The sequence below is a fragment of the Triticum aestivum genome, chromosome 1B (genome assembly GCF_018294505.1).
Source record: "Triticum aestivum cultivar Chinese Spring chromosome 1B, IWGSC CS RefSeq v2.1, whole genome shotgun sequence".
Taxonomy (NCBI): Eukaryota; Viridiplantae; Streptophyta; class Magnoliopsida; order Poales; family Poaceae; genus Triticum; species Triticum aestivum.
In genome coordinates, this window is record NC_057795.1 from 675,968,710 (window position 1) to 675,991,088 (window position 22,379).

Below are 22,379 nucleotides of genomic sequence, written 5' to 3' on the forward strand. Positions count from 1 at the left end.
CCATCTGCAGTAGTTTGTTGTACGCTGGTGGTGCTCACTCTATCTGCAGCTGGACGCGGGAAGGACGGGTTAATCAACGACCCAAATTAGCTCAGAATTTCCTAGAATACTACTAGGCACACATAGTATTTACTGTAATTTTTTGGAATTATTTGAAAAATATCTGTTAGACCTTTCTGGCAAAATAGCCATCAATTCGAACTAATATAGTAACATGTTTGACCATGCCACAAAAAATCACATTCGGAAGCAATAAATTTCATACACCAACACAGAAGGACCAGAGAAGCAACAACATGGGGAGCATTTGAATAGCTTGCAAACCAATTGTGCAAAGTTCTCTTTCTCTTCATTTCTACAAACAAGAATGTAAATTAGTATCTGCCAAACTATAATTTCAGGATGTTAACAAAAAACCACTAACACCAGCCACTGCTAACATCTAGCTACTATGAAATAGCAAATGGTAGCTAAACAATTTACTATACATTCCACTGTCTACAGCTAGGCATCTAGTTACTGAAAGTAAAGACTGAAACTGAATCAACCTTGAGGCTTCGGCGGAGCAGCGGTAGTGGTCAGAACTTGCCATAGGCCGCCCCCCCTAATTTGGTCCACCCGGTGAGCAAGAGGCTGAGCAAACCCTAAATCGACGGCTGTGCCGTATCCGACGGATCAGATGGGGATGCCACCGACGCCGCATTGGGGAGTGGACGAGCACCAGGGAAGGACCTGTCGTTGGGTACTTGGGGTTGGTCGAGGACGGCGAGAAGAAGCAATTCCGGCTGCCGACGGCGGCTAGGGCACCGGAGACATTGCGCGGCGGCTCGCGTGCGTGCTCTCTGGCCCTGCCTCTCTCTCTGGAACGATGGAAAGCAGTAGCAACCTCGTGTGAGTGAGCGAACAACTGGTGTCGGGCTGGGCTGGAAAGATGCAACTTTTGGCTGGGCTGGGCCTTAAGAGTAGTAGTAAAAAAACTATTCGCAGCGCTGAGGGGCAAGCTCGAGCCTGCTAAAGCATGCCCTGCAGATTCGTCACTGGTGGGGAGTGTCATTTACTAGTATCATGCATATGATACTAGTGTGTGATACTACCTTCATAGTGCATAATATCGTAGGGTAGTATGATAGATGGTTTTATTTATTGTCATGCATGACACAAAATATCATAACATTTATTATGATACGATATCTAACTCTGTTACTCTAACTCTTAAGGCATGACCATCGCTCCACCATGGACTGCTCTCCACATCGACCTGCTCTGTCCAGCTAAGCCAAACCTGCTGCTTGCAGGCTAAAACGGCCTCCTGCAGAAGAGGTGGCCTCTTCACTGACAAAAGCATGAGAAAGTGGTAAAAAGGTAGGGATCCTGTGCACGGACTGCTAGTCACGACGGTTTGTTTCTCACAAAGGAGAAAGTTTGAGAGAAAAAGTAGATGGTGGTCCAAATGTGTTGTCTGCATTGGACAAGAGCAACTGTGGCAGTAGTCTCGCCGTCTCTTTCCTTGTTGGAAGCATCGAGGCTACCGTATGGTGATGCCTCCACTGCCCATGCCCTTAGCCAACCTTATAACTAACTCTATTGTAAAAGTATCGAGGCTACCGTATTGTCTCGCCTTCTCCGGCACCGCCTCGGCAGAGAGGCCCTTGCTAGGCCACGCCGCGCCGCCGCGTGATGGGCACGGTCGATCCCTGCCTCCTGCCCAGCGGCTTGGCTGGGAGCTAGCAAATCGTCAGCATAAAGAAATGGAGTAGAAGGTAGAGGTGCATAAAGTGAAGGTAGAGGTGTTCTGAATTCTCATGTTCTTATTTTTTGACGGGAAAATTCTCATGATCAAAAACAAGGTCCCAGATTCCCAAAGTAGAGTGGAGCAGTCTGGTGTTGACAGACACTGGAGTCAGCAACCGATGTGACGGCCTGCCATGCAGATGCAGTGGACGCGTCAAGGATTGGTTAATCAAGGACCCGCACCGGCACCGCATGAATCAACGAATAATGATGATTCTTGTACATGGCCCATCGGCCGGCCGGGAGATCAATTCCTCCCTCCCTTGGACTCCAAGTCTCGCCCTGATCTCCCCGGTGTAGGAAACGACCCTATTATAGGCTCATATGAACATCGAGATGATTCCTTTACTTTTTCTTGGTGGAAAAATCACGCCTCGCGGAATATTCAAAAAATGGCGCCACGATATTCAAGGAATCTCGTCGACTTGTCGCCGATCGCGCGCCGTCTCCTCCCGGTCGAACAGATATTGATACGATAGAGCATACGGGGAAAGAGTGGTTGCTGCATGCACTATATCCTCTATCGGATGTTGATCGGTCCATGCTTCTGATGACCTTGTGGCGTGCCTGGTTTGTTCGGAATGAGGTGACCCATCATAAACCCCCACCACCAGTAGAGTCTTCGAAGAGGTTCCTTGTTAGCTATCTTGATTCACTACTGGGACTGAAATCTGATGAATGCAAGTATCAAGGGAAGGGGAAGAGCCCTGTTGTGGCGCCATTGATGAACACCATAGAACCTACGCGCAGTGTTCGATGGAAACTACCGGATGCTGGGTGGGTCAAGTTAAACACGGACGGATCGGTTGATGACAAGGGTAGGGCCGGTGCCGGCATGGTCCTTAGTGATGACAAGGGGGCTATTATTTTTTCAGCATGTCGAGCACTTTTCTCTTGTAGAGATGTGTTGGAAGCTGAGCTTTGTGCGTGCATGGAAGGGATTTCTTTGGCGTTACAACGCACTGAGCTTCCAATCCTGGTGGAATTGGATTCTATGGTTGCTGTGAAGATTATTCAGGCACAAGGGGTGGACAGGTCTTTATACTCAGCCATCGTAAGAGAGATTCAGTACCTTTTGAGTCTTCGTAGATCTTGTATTACTTTTGCTAGTCGTTCTCAGAATAAGGTTAGTGACAGCCTAGCTGTCTTTGCTAGAACTGAAGGTAGAATTATGACTTGGTTTGAATCTGGACCTTCAGCAGCTGTAGAGGTAGCCCTCGATGATTGTAATTTGTTGGATTCTGAGTAATACAAGTCTTCTACCCGCAAAAAAAAAAAGAACAGATCGCCGGCCTTCATCAACCGGAAATAGGTAGGCAGCTAGCTGGAGATGGATCCGTAGATTACGGAAGTCATCCATCGCCCACCGATCGATCTGTTGGGGTTGACATGTCTGATATTAGGCTACAGCGAACCATCGGCGTCGCGCCGGGGAGCGTTCCCACGCTACGCCGGGCCGGACGACAGCGGCGGCACGCCCAGGCAACCTGCATGTGCAATTGTGCATGCACGAGGCTTTAGAAGCGCAACGGCTAGCGAAAGCCAACATGAACAACGGATACGTCACACGAGCGCCTCGTCGCCATCGTCGCCTCATTCTGCCCATGCCGGACTGGGCCACCGTTTCCGTGCGATTGGGAACGCAGCCGTACGCCGGTCGGAGGGGGGTGCCGGCCGGAGCTTTGCTACACGCACGGGCACATGAGCACGGGCTTTTACGGGAAAGCCTAGCTGGGACCTTTTAATTGGAGTAAATCATGATGAGGGGCCCACATCCCCTGAAAATCAGGGGGTAAAGATTAGTTAACGTAACAGACCCCGTAATAGGCCCGTAAAAGTCCGTTGGTATAGAATTTTCGGTGCCGGCCGGGTGCCCTCGCTCCTCCTCTACTCCGTCGGCTGCCTGCGGCGGGCAGTTGGGCCGCCAACGGACCGTGCCTTACCGTTGCGTGCCTTTTTTCTCTCTTCCCGGGCGCGTATGAGGCCGTGTACAATGCTAGGCGCTTAGGGGATGCTTAGAAAAATAAATCGAATTTTTTCGAAACACCGGTACCTATTTCTAAAGAAAAGATGCCTAATTAAGCGTTTACTCTGTATAAATAAGCATCAATGCTTAAGAAGAGCATGATTTATTTCGTTAAGCACCTCCCCTAAGCACCATGCTTTGTGCAAGGCCTGAGTAACACAAATTCCGGTCTCGGACGCCCTAAATGGGCCGGCCCATAAGCACGCACATAAACGTACAGTTTTCATACGTTATTATTTATTTATTTATTTTTAAGACAATTATAAATACATAGATCTCGTTAAATTGATGAACTTCAGATTCTCAAATATTTTCACATGATGTAAAAAAATCTTGATAGCATTTAAAAAAATTATTTGTGAACATTTCACGCATTTCAGTGAAACATACATGACATGTTTTCCAAAATATTATACAATGTACTCCCACCATTTCTTTTCAGTTTGCGTATAAAATTTGCCAGAATTCAGACTTCATAAAATTTGACCAACTATATACGAAGAAATATTAACATTCACTCAAAATCATTAGATGCATCATGAAATTAAATTTCATACTATATAACTTTTCTATTGTAAATGTTGATATTTTTAAAGATAAGGTCAAGCTTTACGTAGTTTGACTACAAACAAATTTATACATGGAGTAAAAAGGAACGCATGAGTAAAACAAGTATTTGTATAATTCAAAAAGAATATTTCATACCATTCAAAAAGTATATATGATACATTTCAAAACATGTTCACTTGTTTCCAAAGTATGTTTATAAAATGTAAGAAAAATAGTCGCGTCATTTAGAATGTTTTGTGTCATTCAATGATATTTTTCAACATGTATTTGAAAAATCTTTAATACATATTCAAAAATATATTCATAAAACATGTATTTGAAAAAAAATGTTAATTGCATATTAAAAAATGTTAAACATGTATAATTTTTTTTACATGTATACCAAAGATGTATATGTATGAAAAAATAGACATCAAACCATATATCTGAAAATGACATTAATCATGTATTGGAAAAATGTTAAATGTGTATAAAAATATTGTCGGTGTACAAAAAAATGTACAATGTGTACACAAATATAGACATGTGTTGGTAAAAAGGAAAGAAAGAAAAAATAAAACCCGAAGAAAACAAAGAAGCTGATTTTTTGTTTGGAAAAACATAGAAACAGAAGAAACTGCCACAAACACTGAAAAAACCGATAAAAATCACACACGAAATTGGTGTCGCTGCTACAGTGATGGGTGTCCTAGTAGCGTGCTCGCCGGAGACGAGACGTAGCTCCATCTCGCAATAAGCGAAATATAGCTCCCGTGTTTTTTCCATGTTAGAGACAACAATTTGTTAGTGGGTTATGCCGACGAATAAGGACGAACTGCAGATCTATAGTGGGTTGGCGAACCTGTCGCAGGACCTCCGGTGCGTCTCCCCTTGCATATGTTTGGGCGGCACCTCCAACAACCGTTTGCATCGGATGTAGCTCGCAGCAAGCATGCCCCTCTTTGCAGCACCCCTTTGTTCCCGCGGTAGAGACGCGCACCGGCGAGCGGCTACACAACAACATCATGGCGACCGAGAAAGCAGCATCCCTAGCGAGTGGTCGCCGTGTAGCATGTGCCCCCCCCCCCTTATGCATCACCCCCGAGCATACAAACAGTGCCCCCCTGCGAGCACCACACAACAACAACGTAGCCCTTTTTTGCGGCAACCCAAACGAATGGCCACCAATGGTGTGTGCTTTTCGTTGCGGCGACGATGCCAATGGAAATCATGGATGTGGGAGAGATGAGATGAGAGGGGGCGGATGAGATGCCCCAAGGCGTTGTTGGAAGAAGGAGCCCATGGTGTGGGGGGTTAAGGCACATGTGTCGAACAAGTGAGGCGATCAACACATTCGTACGATTCATCGGTGGATAACAAGCGCTTTCCATTCTTTTGAGGGATATATGATAGAAGGGTCTTAATCTCCTAAACTATTGGTTTTCTTTTCAAATACTATTTTTGAGGGATTTGATAGAGATGCTCAAAGCTCATGGAGTCGCTTGCTATTTGGCACGTGACAAACAGAGGCACAAACCGTTCAGTCGTACCTAACACATGTAACATTTTACATATACGGAGGAGCATAAAAATGCTACACCTACGTAATTTTCACTAAAAGCTACAAAACCTTCTGTCCCTAATTAATACACTCCCCGCTGAATTTCACTTGGTGGGGCCCCCTCATTTTTCTTCTCAAATAAAACCTTTCCCGGTAAGCTTCTTCATAAGGTACTTATGTAGGTGTGGCGTTGTCCGAAGAGCATTTGAAGCGACTGTGTGGACATGTGGTTCTGTACTGAGAAATAAAGACGGGATATTTTTACAACAGGAGAAAGAAGACATTTATTCCTCCTCACTCTGTTTCATTTTGTCTCGTGGCACATGGACAAGATCGAAGCATGGTAACCTTATGGGAAAAAATTGCGGGCGTGCCGCGTTTGCGGGGTCTGTTCGGACAGGATTTTCCGCACCGACCCGCATTTTGACGGTTATTCTGCATGTCGGGGCTTTTGTGATGCGTACTAGAGTTGCTCTGATCGAAGTCCACAAATTCCCAATGTTGAGCATTCTCGTGTTTGAAACTAGCGTCAGCAACTGTTTATTAATCAATCACCCGCATGGATGTTTTCTTAAACGGAGGCAACCACACGGGCCGGGCCGGAAGATTTAATTGTGTCAATCACTCGATTCTAAAGCGGATGGACTTTCTACAAGATGAAATGTGGGCTAAACCTGGTCTGAATGTCTACGACATGAATAGATGCTTGCTTTATGGACGATGGAATAGCGGTGTTTCCTTTTTTTTTTAGAAACAATAGGGGTGTTTCCTATATGGCACTTAAGGCGTCGGTTATAGTTGTTTCTGCAAACCGGCGCACACACTCGCCTCAGCTATGGGCCAGCCCATTTATAATTTTTTTCTGTGGAGGATAAAGAAGTGCGCGCACCAGGGTTTGAACTCACGACGACTTGGTTGCGAGGGAATAGCACAAACCATTAGGCCACCTCGCGCGCTGCTGCAAAGGTACTATTTTTTTCCTTTTATTTATTTTTGTCACGTTCTAGATTCCCCAGTTTTCAGAAGAAGCTCCCCATACGATTTTTCCCGGTTCGCGATTTAGTTTATGGACGGTTCTATTTGGTTTTCTTTTATCCTTCTTCAAATAACCTTTGGGCTTCTTTTTTGGTTTTTTGGTTTTGGGCTTTTTATTTCTTTTGAAAATTTCATGAATGTTTTGCAAATTCGATGAACTTTTTTCAAAACGGATGAGCTTTTTTCAAATTCGATGAACACTTTTAAAAATTCGATGAATATTTTTCAAAATCCCATGAATGTTTTTTCAAAATAAAGGAACTTTTTTAAAAAAATTCGATGAACTTTTCTCAAATTTCAATGAACTTTTTTTAAAATTCGATGAACTTTTTTCAAAATTGATGAACTTTTTTTCAAAATGTGACCATTTATGAATTCATGATTTTTTTTGTTTTGTTTTTTAAGTTAACTGGTTAACCACGCCCTGTTAAATTGGGCTCGAGCGAGCGACCAAGGGTGAACGGTGAAGCGATCGAGCGCCGTCTTACATGGGCCGACCCACGAGCAGGCGGTTGTGAGCGGCAGCTTAGAGAGCTGATGCGTGAAGCATGAATTAGGAGCTCCCTGGAATAGGAGCCACGACATTTGTTCTCTGTAATCACTGAGGAGAGGCCCTGGCTCATCGCACCTACAACGAAATGTTTGGCGTTGAGAAATGGGATGAAACTGGCGGATCGTTTAGGTTGCGCAACGGTAAGCTTTGAATAAGGGCTCAAAATATCCGTTCGTCCATGTGTTGCCTGTTGTTGTTGACATGTGCCAGAATCAGGCTACAGAGACGGGCATTTTGTGCCCTTATTCTATTATCTTGGCCTAGTGTTTCCAAAATGCAGGAAGGATTGGTTTGGTTTCCTTTGTTCATTATCCTTGAGAGACAAACATGCATGATGGCACACAGTCTAACTAGGCATCCATATGATCCAAATTCTCTAATTTATTGGGATGCACACAGCCTAGCTAGGCAGCTAGGCTCATATGGATGTGTGTTTTTTTTTTGCCAAAATCGTATGGATGCTCACGATTCCTCTACTTTTCTTCATGGAGAATGCGTTTGTAAAAACTTGATACCGCCACCACAATCTCAACGGAATCTCCCCATCGCGGGCAGTCATATCTCCTCATGGATCCTACAAATCATGTACCTTATGTTTTCTTTTTTGTAAAAAAGACCAGGTCGGCAGCCTACATCAACTAAAAAATAGTAGCTAGTTCTAGTGGCACACAGTGTAGCTAGGCGAATGGGCCTATAGCCTACCATACTAACACCCAAGGTCCTGGGTTCGACCCCCAGTGGGGACAAATATAAATAGGTATGAGGAAAAACTTCTGGAATAAAGGACTATAGGGCTCTTGCCCTATACTAAAAACAAATAGTAGCTAGCTTGAGATCATTTCACACATAACCAAGGTCATCGGTCGACCGATATGTTGCATGTTGGTGTTGACATGTGTTAGAATTAGGCTACAGCCTCACGCCCTTGCGCGTTGCCACGGTACACCGGGCCATAAGACTGCAGCGGCACAACCAACTTGCACCTAGACCCCATGCATGAAGCTTTAGGAAAAAACATGTTGACATGTGTTAGAATTAGGCTACAGTCTCATGCCTTTGCGCGTTTCCACGGTACACCGAGCCGTACGATTGCAGAGGCACAGCCAACCTACACCTAGACCCATGCATGAAGCTTTAGGAAAAACTACCCGCAAAAAAAAAGAAGCTTTAGGAAAAACATGCACAATAGAGACCCCACGGGCCGTCTCTTCGTCCTCTCCAACTCATTCTGCTGGTATTCCGGCCATAACTGCCACCATTTAGGCGGACAACGCCGCTACACGATGGGAATGGAGTCGTACGCCGGTTGGACGGGGCGGCTCACTCCACCCTCCGTCGACTGGGATACTGGCTGCGGCGGCAATTACATCTAGATACATCCATTTCTGAGACAAGTAATTCCGAACGGAGGGAGTAGGAGCCACAGAAAACAGTGCGAGATGTTTGTGTTGGGCCGTCGAAATGGACCGTGCTCCGATGCGTGGCTTTCTGTCTATTATTTTTAGGTGGTTCCAATTTATCTTTAGGTGGTTCCTGAGACCTCCTATGTGCCGCATTTTGCGGCAAATAGGTTTGAACCTTTTTGTGTAACAATAAGATTTTTTAAATTTTGAGAACAATTTTTCAAAAACTGAACTACTTTTGGAAACATGAAAAAAATTTAAAATTATCGATTTAAAAACACGAACACTTTTTGAATTTGCAAGCAATATATGAAACATGGAATATGTTTTGAACAAGTTTTGAAAACGGGAACATATTTCTTAAAACTGAACATATTTTAGTTTGTGAACAAAACTTAAAAAGACGAACACTTTTTGAAAATAAGCGAACAATTTTTGAAATTCTAAACTTTTATGAAATTTCTGAACAAAAATTTGGAAACAGGAACAGTTTCTAAAAGAATGAACATAATCTGAAAATTTCACTTTTTAAAAACAGAAAAAAAATTAAAAAAAATAGCAAGAAGAAAGAAAAAACAAAGAGAAAAAAATGAAAAAATAAAATAAAAAGAAAAATTAAAAACGAAAAAAAACCGGTTTAGGAACCTTCTAGAAAGTTCCCAAAACCGGAAAAAACCGGCTAGGAATGTCATAGAAGGTTACCAAAATCGACGTAGTGGGAACGCTTAACAGGCCGGCCCACCCGACTCTGCTAGTTCGATAACCCCCTGTGCGGGAGCCCGACATTTTGCCGCAGAGAGCGGCAAATAGGGTTTTCCGTGGTTCCTATTTATTGTGTAGGTCGACGGTTGTCGACCAAACGCACAACCCCCAATGGTCATTATGTGATTCTGGGCCGGATCTAGTCGCGCTGGCCCCCTTTTCCAGTTTTTTCTTTCGGTGTTTTTGTGTCTTTCATTTTCATTTCGTCTTTTCTTTTTGTTTTCTTTTTTTCATGTTCATGTTTTATTTTCTCTTTTCTTTCCCTTTTCCTCTTTTGAACATCTTTCAAATTTATTAACATTGTTCAATGGGTTAATTAGATAAATGTCAGTCCAATTATGGCGATTCATAAAAATGCCAGTGCAATTTTTGCAAACTTTGAAAACGCCACTCCAGACTTCAAAAAATGCCACTGGAAATGGCATGAAATGACATTTTTTGAAGTTTTGAAATTGCAGTGTCATTTCTCGGAATCGTCAGATTTGGAGTGGCATTTATCAAATTAACCCTTGTTCAAATCATGAACTTTTTTTAGAATCTTCTACATTTTTTGCCATTTTTTTTATTTTTTGAAATTCTGGATATTTGTTTTACTAATTAAGAACCTTTATAAATCATGACATTTTATTACCAATTCTTGAACATGTTTTAAATCATGAACATATTTTAAAGCATGAATATATTTTGAATTCTTGAACATTTTCGCAAGTCATTTTTATAAATAATGAACATTTTTTGAATTGGAAATATTTTTCAAATTTGTTAACATTTCTACAAATTTGTGAACATTATTTAAGTTCATGAACATTATTTTGAAACAATTGAACATTCTTTGAATAGACAAACATTTTTTCAAATTTTTGAATATTTTTTGAATTCATGAGAATTTTACAAAATTGTGAACAATTTTTGAATTCATTAACCTATTTGGAACAGTACTCCCTCCTTTCTGGTTTACTGGGTTCAAATCTGAAATCTCATCAATCAAAGCAGATTGTGAGTGGAGGAATGTATCTCATACTTTACCAAACTAACTAAATTAAACTGGTGCATTAATTTGTATTAATTGCAATGCATCCATACTTGAACACTAGATAGTAGTAATATTACATGCATTGGTGAGTTCATTTTTAATCTTGCATGCAAAGATTTAATGCTCCTCGGAATCTCAAAGGAGATGGAGATGAGCCCTTTAAATTTGGAAAACGACAAAAATAGATAAGCCCTCTAAACCCAAAAAGAGAGAGTATTTTGAATTCATGTAGATTTTGAAATTTGATTTTGTTTGAAATCCTGAACATTTTAATGAAGCAAAAAAAATCAGGAAAAATGGAAGGTGAAAAAACAGGGGACCCCGCCCCGCACATAGCACACCCCCAAAGTATGAGCAGGAGGGAGGGGGTGCGCCTTTGTGAGTTGTCCATTGCAAAGGTCGATGTATAGCAGCCCCTTGCTTTTCATTAGAGAAAAGAGGGCCGCAGTGGGCTAGGCTGGCCTGGGCTGACGAAAAAGGATGAACTGCAAATCTACCAATGGGTTGCAATGATGTGACCTTTAAATGTTGCGCATGCTGCAATTCAGGTCTACGGAGAGCACCTATTTCCTGTCTGCCTAGGGAGTCCCTATATGATGCTTAGTGCGTCCTATTGTCCGCACGACGTACAGTGGCCCGAGACAGGGCCGCCCCATGGCACGCACCGATGTGAGTTGTGTTTGCGACACACTTAAGAGGTCTCCAATTCATAGCCTCACACTCCTAAAGAAGTGCCTCTAGCCACTGGGATCTGATGGCTATTGGTGACTGACGGGTAACACATATTTTAGGAACTTACTGTAGTGACAAATTTAAAATATTTTTTGAATATGTTTGTACTTCTCTTGAAAATGGCGAACAATTTTGAAATGTTGATTTATTTAAAAGGCAAATATATTTTGCAAATTTGGAAAAACATTTAGTTGCAAATATATTAGAAAACATTTTAAAATGAATAATTTTTTAAATCTCAAATTGTTTGTTAAAGTGCCAACAATTTTTCAAAAAACTCGAACACTTTTCAAGAAATACTAATACATTTTCAATTTTTTTGAAAACATGAGTTTGTATGAAAACACAATCATTTTGTTTTTTAATTGGGGAACATTTTTTGATAAATAGGAACATTTTTTGAACATTCAGGCTTTTTTTTTTGAAAACTTGAACATGTTTTGAAATTTCAGGAATATTTCAAAACGTGAACATTTTCTAAAATTGCAACAATTTTTAAAAAATATGAGCTTTTTTGAAATTAAGAATAATATTTATAAAATCTCAAACATTTTGTGATATTTGTGATTCTTTGGGAAAAGGAAGAAAAAGGAAAATGGAAAATCAAACAAAGGGAAAGCGGAAATGGAAATCAAACCTAAAGACCCAGTAAATAAACAACGGAAAAAATCAGTTCAGCAAGTTTCTAGAAAGTTCCCATAATTGGTCAGGAACCTTCCAGAAGGTTCCGAAAACCGAATACTTGTGTAGGCTGGTAACGCCAAAATGGGCCGACCGTTGTGCATCGCTGCCCTATGCGATTCAGCGGCAATGTGCTGCAGTGAGTGTTGTATAGAAATTTCCATCGGCCCAGTCTACCGCACAAGTTTTTAGTCTAGTTTTCAGCCAATAGACGGCTGTTTTTTAACTCTTGGGTTTTTAGTCGGCTTTTCACCCAATAGCCGGCTGTGTTTTAGGAGTACATATTTTGAAACCTATTAAAAAGTAAAATGTACATTTTACAGAATTGTTTAGTATGTATTTATAATTTCCAGTATATATTTTAAAATTATATCATACAGTTAAAAAATTCAGCGTGTATAAAAAAGTGTTATGATATAGCAAAAAATGTATATAATCATTTTTTATCATATATTAAGAAAAATTTCAGTATATATTTGAAAAGTGCTATCAAATCTTACAAGCCGGTTTGGTGATTTCAAGGCTTGGTGAACTGAAGTCGTGCATGAAAGAATTTTTGCAGAAAAAAAAAGATGTGAGTGTTTTGCTTCGGTACACACACACTCCCCTCCCTAACATTTACACGAACCTTAAAGTTACTTAAAAGGGCTATTGCCATATTATCAGGAGAAGGCCATGCTTGTAAACATCAAGCATGGCCTTTTCGAAAATGGTATTACTTTCTTTAAGCAGGGAGATAATTATCTACTCCCTCCGTCCGAAAATACTTGTCGGAGAAATGGATGTATCTAGACACAATTTAGTTGTAGATACATCCATTTTCATCCATTTCTCCGACAAGTATTTCCGGACGGAGGGAGTACTTTTTTAGCTCATCCGTGTCACAACTATCTAGATAAGAACGCCGACGGGCCCATCTATTTCACAGAAGAACACCGATTGAAACCATAGAACATGTGCATTTTGTTTGGAACGGCGATCAGCGGGTGAATAGTGACCACTCACACGACAAGAAAATGGCAGTACTATTTAATTAAGTACTACCTTTGGAAGAGAGCATCGTGAACCTTTCCCACCTAAAAGAATATTAGCACGTGGACTGGAGAGGAATATGAGAAAGAGGATGTCGAGCTCGGGTGAATGGTAGGAGCTTCAAGAGCGCTGCTTACTTGCTTAGAGGAGGAGGAGCACATTGCCGCTGAAGTCTTCATCGACTCGACACACGTTGAGGCCACCGCCACGAGGACCAGAAGAGGAGAGGAGGACGACGGAGTCTCCAACAACACCGACGACTTACTTCAAAACCGATGATGATTGAAGTGAATAATTACTATATGTGATGCTTGTATATATATATATACCTAGCCATAGGCAGCCCGGCTCGGGCCTGGAAATTAAGCCCGACGGGTAGATCATGCCGCACTCGGGCTTGCAAAAATAGAATTGAACCGTCGTTCGGCCGGGCCAACCGGGCCGTGTCGGGCTTTTTCGGGCTCAGGCCCGACGGTCGAATCAGGCCGGGCTCAAGATCAGGTTTATAGCATCGGGCTTTTTTTCGGCCTAGCCCGAAGCCCGGCCCAACCCGACATATGCTGTTGTAGGGTGGAACCCTAAGTGAAGATCTTGTTGGGGATCGTTGCAGAAATTAAAAAAATTCTACGCATCACCAAGATCAATCTATGGAGAGACTAGCAACGAGAGAGAGGGGAGTGCATCTTCATACCCTTGAAGATTGCGATGCGCAAGCGTTACAAGAACGCGGTTGGTGGAGTCGTACACACAGCGATTCAGATCGCGGTCGATTTCGATCTAAGCGCCGAACGGACGGCGCCTCCGCGTTCAACACACGTACAGCCCGGGGACGTCTCCTCCTTGATCCAGCAAGGGGAGAGGAGAAGTTGAGGGAAAACTCCAGCAGCACGACGGCGTGGTGGCGATGGAGCTCGTGGTTCTCCGGCAGGGTTTCACCAAGCACTACGGAGGAGGATGAGGTGTTGCAGGAGGGAGGGACTGCGCCAGGGGAAGGGTTGTATCTCCCATGCGCCTCCCCACTATATATAAGGGTGGAGGGGGCTGGTTTCTTGCCCTCCAAATCCATTGGGGCGTTGGCAAAGGTGGGAGGAAAGAAATCTCATCATTTCCTTCCCCATCGATTGTTATTCCCCCTTTTTAGGGATCTTGATCTTATCCTTTCAGGATATGATCTTATTCCTTCTAAGGGGAGATCTTGGTGCGCCTTGACTAGGGGTGTGGGGCCTTGCCCCCACTACCCACGATCATGTGGCCCCCCATGCAGGTGGGGCCCACTCCGGAACCTTCTAGACCCTTCCCGGTACAATACCGAAAAATCCCGAACATTTTTTGGTGGTCAAAATAGGACTTCCCATATATAAATGTTTACCTCCGGACTATTCCGGAACTCCTCGTGACGTCCAGGATCTCATCCGGGACTCCGAACAACATTCGGTAACTGCACACTAATTCCCATAACAACTCTAGCGTCACCGAATTTTAAGTGTGTAGACCCTACAGGTTCGGGAATCATGCAGACATGACCGAGACAACTCTCTGGCCAATAACCAACATCGGGATCTGGATACCCATATTGGCTCCCACATGTTCCACGATGATCTTATCGGATGAACCACGATGTCAAGGATTCAAGCAATCCCGTATACAATTCCCTTTGTCAATCGGTACGTTACTTGCCCGAGATTTGATCGTCGGTATCCCAATACCTCGTTCAATCTCGTTACCGGCAAGTGACTTTACTCATTCCGTAATGCATGATCCTGTGACTAACTACATAGTCACATTGAGCTCATTATGATGATGCATTACCGAGTGGGCCCAGAGATACCTCTTCGTCACACGGAGTGACAAATCCCAGTCTTGATTCGTGCCAACCCAACAGACACTTTCGGAGATACCCGTAGTGCACCTTTATAGACAACCAGTTACGTTGTGACATTTGGCACACCCAAAGCATTCCTACGGTATCCGTGAGTTGCACAATCTCATGGTCTAAGGAAATGATACTTGACATTAGAAAAGCTTTTAGCAAACGAACTACACGATCTTGCGCTATGCTTAGGATTGGGTCTTGTCCATCACATCATTCTCCTAATGATGTGATCCCGTTATCAATGACATCCAATGTCCATGGTCAGGAAACCCTAACCATCTATTGATCAACGAGCTAGTCAACTAGAGGCTCACCAGGGACATGTTGTTGTCTATGTATTCGCACATGTATTACGGTTTCCAGTTAATACAATTATAGCATGAAGAATAGACAATTATCATGAACAAGGAAAAATAATAATATTTTATTATTGCCTCTAGGGCATATTTCCAACAGTCTCCCACTTGCACTAGAGTCAATAATCTAGTTCATATCACTATGTGATTGTAATGAATCCAACACCCATTGGGTTTGATCATATCTCGCTTGTGAGAGAGGTTATTAGTTAACGGGTCTGAATCTTTTAGATCCGTGTGCGCTTTACAAATCTCTAGGTCATCCCCTAGATGCAGCTACCACATGCTATTTGGTACTATTCCAAATAACTGCTCTACTATACGAATTCGGTCTACTACTCAGAGTCATCCAGATTAGTGTCAAAGTTTGCATCGGCGTAACCCTTTACGACGAACTCTTTTACCGCCTACATAATCGAGAAAATTCCTTAGTCCACTAGTTACTAAGGATAACCTTGACCGCTGTCCTGTGATCCATTCCTGGATCACACTTGTACCCCTTGACTGACTCATGGCAAGGCACACTTCAGGTACGGTACACAGCATAGCATACTGTGGAGCCTATGTCTAAAGCATAGGAGATGACCTTCGTCCTTTCTCTCTCTTCTGCCGTGGTCAGGTCTTGAGTCTTACTCAATACTCACACCTTATAACACAACCAAGAACTCCTTCTTTGCCGATCTATTTTGAACTCCTTCAAAATCTTGTCACGGTGCGTACTCATTTGAAAGTACTATCAAGCGATTTTGATCTATCCTTATATATCTTGATGCTCAATGTTCAAGTAGCTTAATCCACGTTTTCCATTGAAAAACACTTTTCAAATAACCCTATATGCTTTCCAGAAATTCTACATCATTTCTGATCAACAATATGTCAACAACATATACTCATCAGAAATGCTATAGTGCCCCCACTCAATTCTTTGGAAATACAAGTTTCTCATAAACTTTGTATAAACCCAAAATCTTTGATCATCTCATCAAAGCGTATATTCCAACTCCGAGATGCTTACTCCAGTCCTTAGAAGGATTGCTGGAGCTTTGCATACTTGTTAGCATCTTTTAGGATTGACAAAACCTTCTGGTTGTATCACATACAACCTTTCCTCGAGAAAATCATTGAGGAAACAATGTTTTGACATCCTATCTGCAAGATTTCATAAATAATGCAGGAACTTCTAATATAATTTCAACAGACTCTTAGCATCGCTACGAGTGAGAAAGTCTCATCGTAGTCAACTCCTTGAACTTGTCGAAAAACATCTTAGCGATAAGTCGAGCTTTCTTAATGGTGACACTTACCATCATTGTCCGTCTTCCCTTTTAAAATCCATCTGTACCCAACAGCCTTACGACCATCAAGTAGTTCTTCCAAAGTCTACACTTTGTTTTATACATGGATCCTCTCTCGGATTTTATGGCCTCAAGCCATTTGTCGGAATCCGGGCCCACCATCGCTTCTCCACAGCTCTTAGGTTCATTGTTGTCTAGCAACATGACCTCCAAGACAGGATTACCATACCACTCTGAAGCAGTACGCGTCCTTGTCGACCTACGAGGTTTGGTAGTGACTTGATCCGAAGTTTCATGATCACTATCATCAGCTTCCACTTCAACTGGTGTAGGCGCCATAGGAACAACTTCCTGTGCCCTGCTACAGATTGGTTGAAGTGATGGTTCAATAGCCTCATCAAGTCTCCACCATCCTCCCACTCAATTCTTTCAAGAGAAACTTTTCCTCGAGAAAGGACCTATTTCTAGAAACAATCACTTTTGCTTCTGGATCTGAAATAGGAGGTATACCCAACTATTTTGGATGTCCTATGAAGATGCATTTATCCGCTTTGGGTTTGACCTTATCAGGCTAAAACTTTTCCACATAAGCTTCGCAGCCCCAAGCTTTTAAGAAATGACAGCTTAGATTTCTCTAAACCATAGTTCATACGTTGTCATCTCAACGGAATTATGTGGTGCCCTATTTGAAGTGAATGCGGTTGTCTCTAATGTCTAACCCATAAACGATATTGGTAATTCGATAAGAGACATCATGGTATGCACCATATCCAATAGGGTGCAGCTATGATGTTCGGACACACCATCACACTATGGTGTTCCAGGTGGTATTAGTTGTGAAACAATTTCCACAATGTCTTAATTGTATACCAAACTCATAACTTAGATACTCATCTCTATAATCATATCATAGACATTTTATCCTCTTGTCACGACGATTTTCAACTTCACTCTGAAATTACTTGAATCTTTCAATAATTTAGACTTGTGTTTCATCAAGTAAATATACTCAGCATCTACTCAAATCATCTGTGAAGTACGATATCCACTGCGTGCCTCAACACTCATTGGACTGCACACATCAAAATGTATTACTTCCAACAAGTTGCTTTCTTGTTCCATCTTACTGAAAACGAGGCTTTTCAGTCATCTTGCCCATGTGGTATGATTTGCATGTCTCAAGTGATTCAAAGTCAAGTGAGTCCAAATGATCTATCTGCATGGAGTTTCTTCATGCGTACATACTAATAGACATGGTTCGCATGTCTCAAACTTTTCAAAAAATGAGTGATTCCAAAAGATCCATCAACATGGAGCTTCTTCATGCATTTTATACCAATATGACTCAAATGGCAGTGCCACAAGTAGGTGGTACTATCATTATTATCTTATATCTTTTGGCATGAACATGTGTATCACTACGATCGAGATTCAATAATTCATTTTAGGTGCAAGACCATTGAAGGTATTATTCAAATAAACAGAGTAACCATTATTCTCCTGAAATGAACAACCGTATTGCGATAAACATAATCCAATCATGTCTATGCCCAACACAAACACCAAATAACAATTATTTAGGTTTAACACCAATCCCGATGGTAGAGGGAGCGAGCGTGCGATGTTTTATAACATCAACCTTGGAAATACTTCCAACACATATCGTCACCTCGCCTTCAGCTAGTCTCCGTTATTCCGTAGCCTTTTATTTTGAGTTACTAACACTTAGCAACCGAACCGGTATCTATTACCCTGGTGCTACTAGGAGTACTAGTAAAGTACACATTAATATAATGTATATCCAATATACTTCTGTCGACCTTGCCAGCCTTCTCATCAACCAAGTATCTAGGGTAGTTCTGCTTCAGTGACCATTCCCCTCATTATAGAAGCACTTAGTCTTGGGTTTGGGTTCAAACTTTGGGTTTCTTCAGTAGAGCAGCAACTAATTTGCCATTTCATGAAGTATCCCTTCTTGCCCTTGCCCTTCTTGAAACTAGTGGTTTCACTAACCATCAACAATTGATGCTCCTTCTTGATTTCTACTTTTGCGGTGTTAAACATCACGAATAGCTCAAGGATCATCATATCTATCCCTGATATGTTATAGTTCATCACGAAGCTCTAGTAGCTTTTGTGGCAATCACTTTGGAGAACCATCACTATCTCTTAAGAAAGATTAACTCCCACTCGATTCAAGTGATTGTAGTACTCAGACAATCTGAGCACATGCTCAACGATTGAGCTTTTCTCCCTTAGTTTGCAGGCTTAAGAAACTCGTTAGAGGTCTCATACCTCTTGACATGGGCACGAGCCTGAAATCCCAATTTCAGCCCTTTGAACATCTCATATGTTCCGCGACGTTTCAAAATCGTCTTTGGCGCCTCAATTCTAAACCCTTTAACATTACTGAACTATCACGTAGTCATCAAAACGTGCATGTCAGATGTTCGCAACATCCACAGACGATGTTCGAGGTTCAGCACACCAAGCGGTGCATTAAGGACATAAGCCTTCTGCGTAGCAATGAGGACAATCCTCAGTTTACGGACCTAGTCCGCATAATTGCTACTATCAACTTTCAACTAAATTTTCTCTAGGAACATATATCTAAAACAGTAGAACTAAAGTGCAAGTTACGACATAATTTGCAAAGACCTTTTAACTATGTTCATGATAATTAAGTTCATCTAATTTAATGAACTCCCACTCAGATGGACATCCCTCTAGTCATCTAAGTGATACATGATCCGAGTCAACTAGGCCGTGTCCGATCATCACGTGAGACGGACTAGTCATCATCGGTAAACATCTTCATGTTGATCGTATCTGCTATACGACTCATGTTCGACCTTTCGGTCTCTTGTGTTACGAGGCCATGTCTGTACATGCTAGGCTCGTCAAGTCAACCTAAGTGTTTTGCTTGTGTAAATCTGGCTTACACCCGTTGTATTCGAATGTTAGAATCTATCACACCCGATCATCATGTGGTGCTTCGAAACAACGAACCTTCGCAACGGTGCACAGTTAGGGGGAACACTTTGTTGAAATTTTAGCGAGGGATCATCTTATTTATGCTACCGTCGTTCTAAGCAAATAAGATGTAAAAACATGATAAACATCGCATGCAATCGACTAGTGACATGACATGGCCAATATCATTTTGCTCCTTTTGATCTCCATCTTCGGGGCGCCATGATCATCATCGTCACCGGCATGACACCATGATCTCCATCATCGTGTCTTCATGAAGTTGTCTCGCCAACTATTACTTCTACTACTATGGCTAATGGTTTAGCAATAAAGTAAAGTAATTACATGGCGTTATTCAATGACACGCAGGTCATACAATAAATTAAGACAACTCCTATGGCTCCTGCCGGTTGTCATACTCATCGACATGCAAGTCGTGATTCCTATTACAAGAACATGATCAATCTCATACATCACATATATATCATTCATCACATTCTTTTGGCCATATCACATCACACGGCATATGCTGCAAGAACAAGTTAGACGTCCTAATTGTTGTTGCAAGTTTTTACGTGGCTGCTATAGGTTTCTAGCAAGAACGTTTCTTACCTACGCCAAAACCACAACGTGATATGCCAATTGCTATTTACCCTTCATAAGGACCCTTTTCATCGAATCCGATCTGACTAAAGTGGGAGAGGCAGACACCCGCTAGCCACCTTATGCAACTAGTGCATGTCAGTCGGTGGAACCTGTCTCACGTAAGCGTACCTGTAAGGTCGGTCCGGGCCGCTTCATCCCACGATGCCACCGAATCAAGATAAGACTAGTAACGGCAAGTAAATTGACAAAATCGACGCCCACAACAACTTGTGTTCTACTCGTGCATAGAAACTACGCATAGACCTAGCTCATGATGCCACTGTTGGGGAACGTAGCAATAATTCAAAATTTTCTACGCATCACCAAGATCAATCTATGGAGAGACTAGAAATGAGAGATAGGGGAGTGCATCTTCATACCCTTGAAGATCGCGATGCGGAAGTGTTACAAGAACATGGTTGGTGGAGTCGTACACACAGCAATTCAGATCGCGGACGGCGCCTCCACGTTCAACACACGTACAGCCCGGGGACGTCTCCTCCTTCTTGATCTAGCAAGGGGAGAGGAGAAGTTGAGGGAAAACTCCAGCAGCATGACGGCGTGGTGGCGATGGAGCTCGTGGTTCTCCGACAGGGCTTCGCCAAGCACTACGGAGGAGGGGGAGGTGTTGGAGGAGGGAGGGGCTGTGCCAGGGGAAGGGTTGTATCTCTCATGCACCTCCCCACTATATATAGGGGTGGAGGGGGCTGGTTTCTTGCCCTCCAAGTCCATTGGGGCGTTGGCAAAGGTGGGAGGAAAGAAATCCCATCATTTCCTTCCCCACCGATTGTTATCCCCCCTTTTTAGGGATCTTGGTCTTATCCTTTCAGGATATGATCTTATTCCTTCTAAGGGGGGATCTTGGTGCGCCTTGACCAGGGGTGTGGGGCCTTGCCCCCGCTACCCATGTTCATGTGGGCCCCCTTCATGTAGGTGGGCCCCACTCCGGAACCTTCGAGAACCTTCCCGGTACAATACCGAAAAATCCCGAACATTTTCCGGTGGCCAAAATAGGACTTCCCATATATAAACCTTTACCTCCGGACCATTCCGGAACTCCTCGTGACGTCCAAGATCTCATACGGGACTCCGGATAACATTCGGTAACTGCACACTAATTCCCATAACAACTCTAGCGTCACCGAACCTTAAGTGTGTAGACCCTACGGGTTCGGGAATCATGCAGACATGACCGAGACAGATCTCTGGCCAATGACCAACAGCGGGATCTGGATACCCATGTTGGCTCCCACATATTCCACGATGATCTCATCGGATGAACCATGATGTCAAGGATTCAAGCAATCACATATACAATTCCCTATGTCAATCGGTACGTTACTTGCCCGAGATTCGATCGTCGGTATCCCAATACCTCGTTCAACCAAGTGCATGATCCCATGACTAACTACTTAGTCACATTGAGCTCATTATGATGATGCATTACCGAGTGGGCCCAGAGATACCTCTCCATCACACGGGGTGACAAATCCCAGTCTTGATTCGTGCCAACCCAACAGACACTTTCGGAGATACCCGTAGTGCACCTTTATAGACAACCAGTTACGTTGTGACATTTGGCACACCCAAAGCATTCCTACGGTATCCGTGAGTTGCACAATCTCATGGTTACTTGACATTAGAAAAGCTTTTAGCAAACGAACTACACGATCTTGCGCTATGCTTAGGATTGGGTCTTGTCCATCACATCATTCTCCTAATGATGTGATCCCGTTATCAATGACATCCAATGTCCATGGTTAGGAAATCATAACCATCTATTGATCAACGAGCTAGTCAACTAGAGGCTCACCAGGGACATGTTGTTTTCTATGTATTCACACATGTATTACGGTTTCCAGTTAATACAATTATAGCATGAACAATAGACAATTATCATGAACAAGGAAATATAATAATAACCATTTTATTATTGCCTCTAGGGCATATTTCCAACAGATCTTTCACGAATTGGAGGGGGGATCCCCAAGAACAAGATGAACAGAAGAGAGAAAACAAGAGGAACACTCAAGAACAAGTCCAATCGCACATCCACTAAACCAACAAACACACAAGATC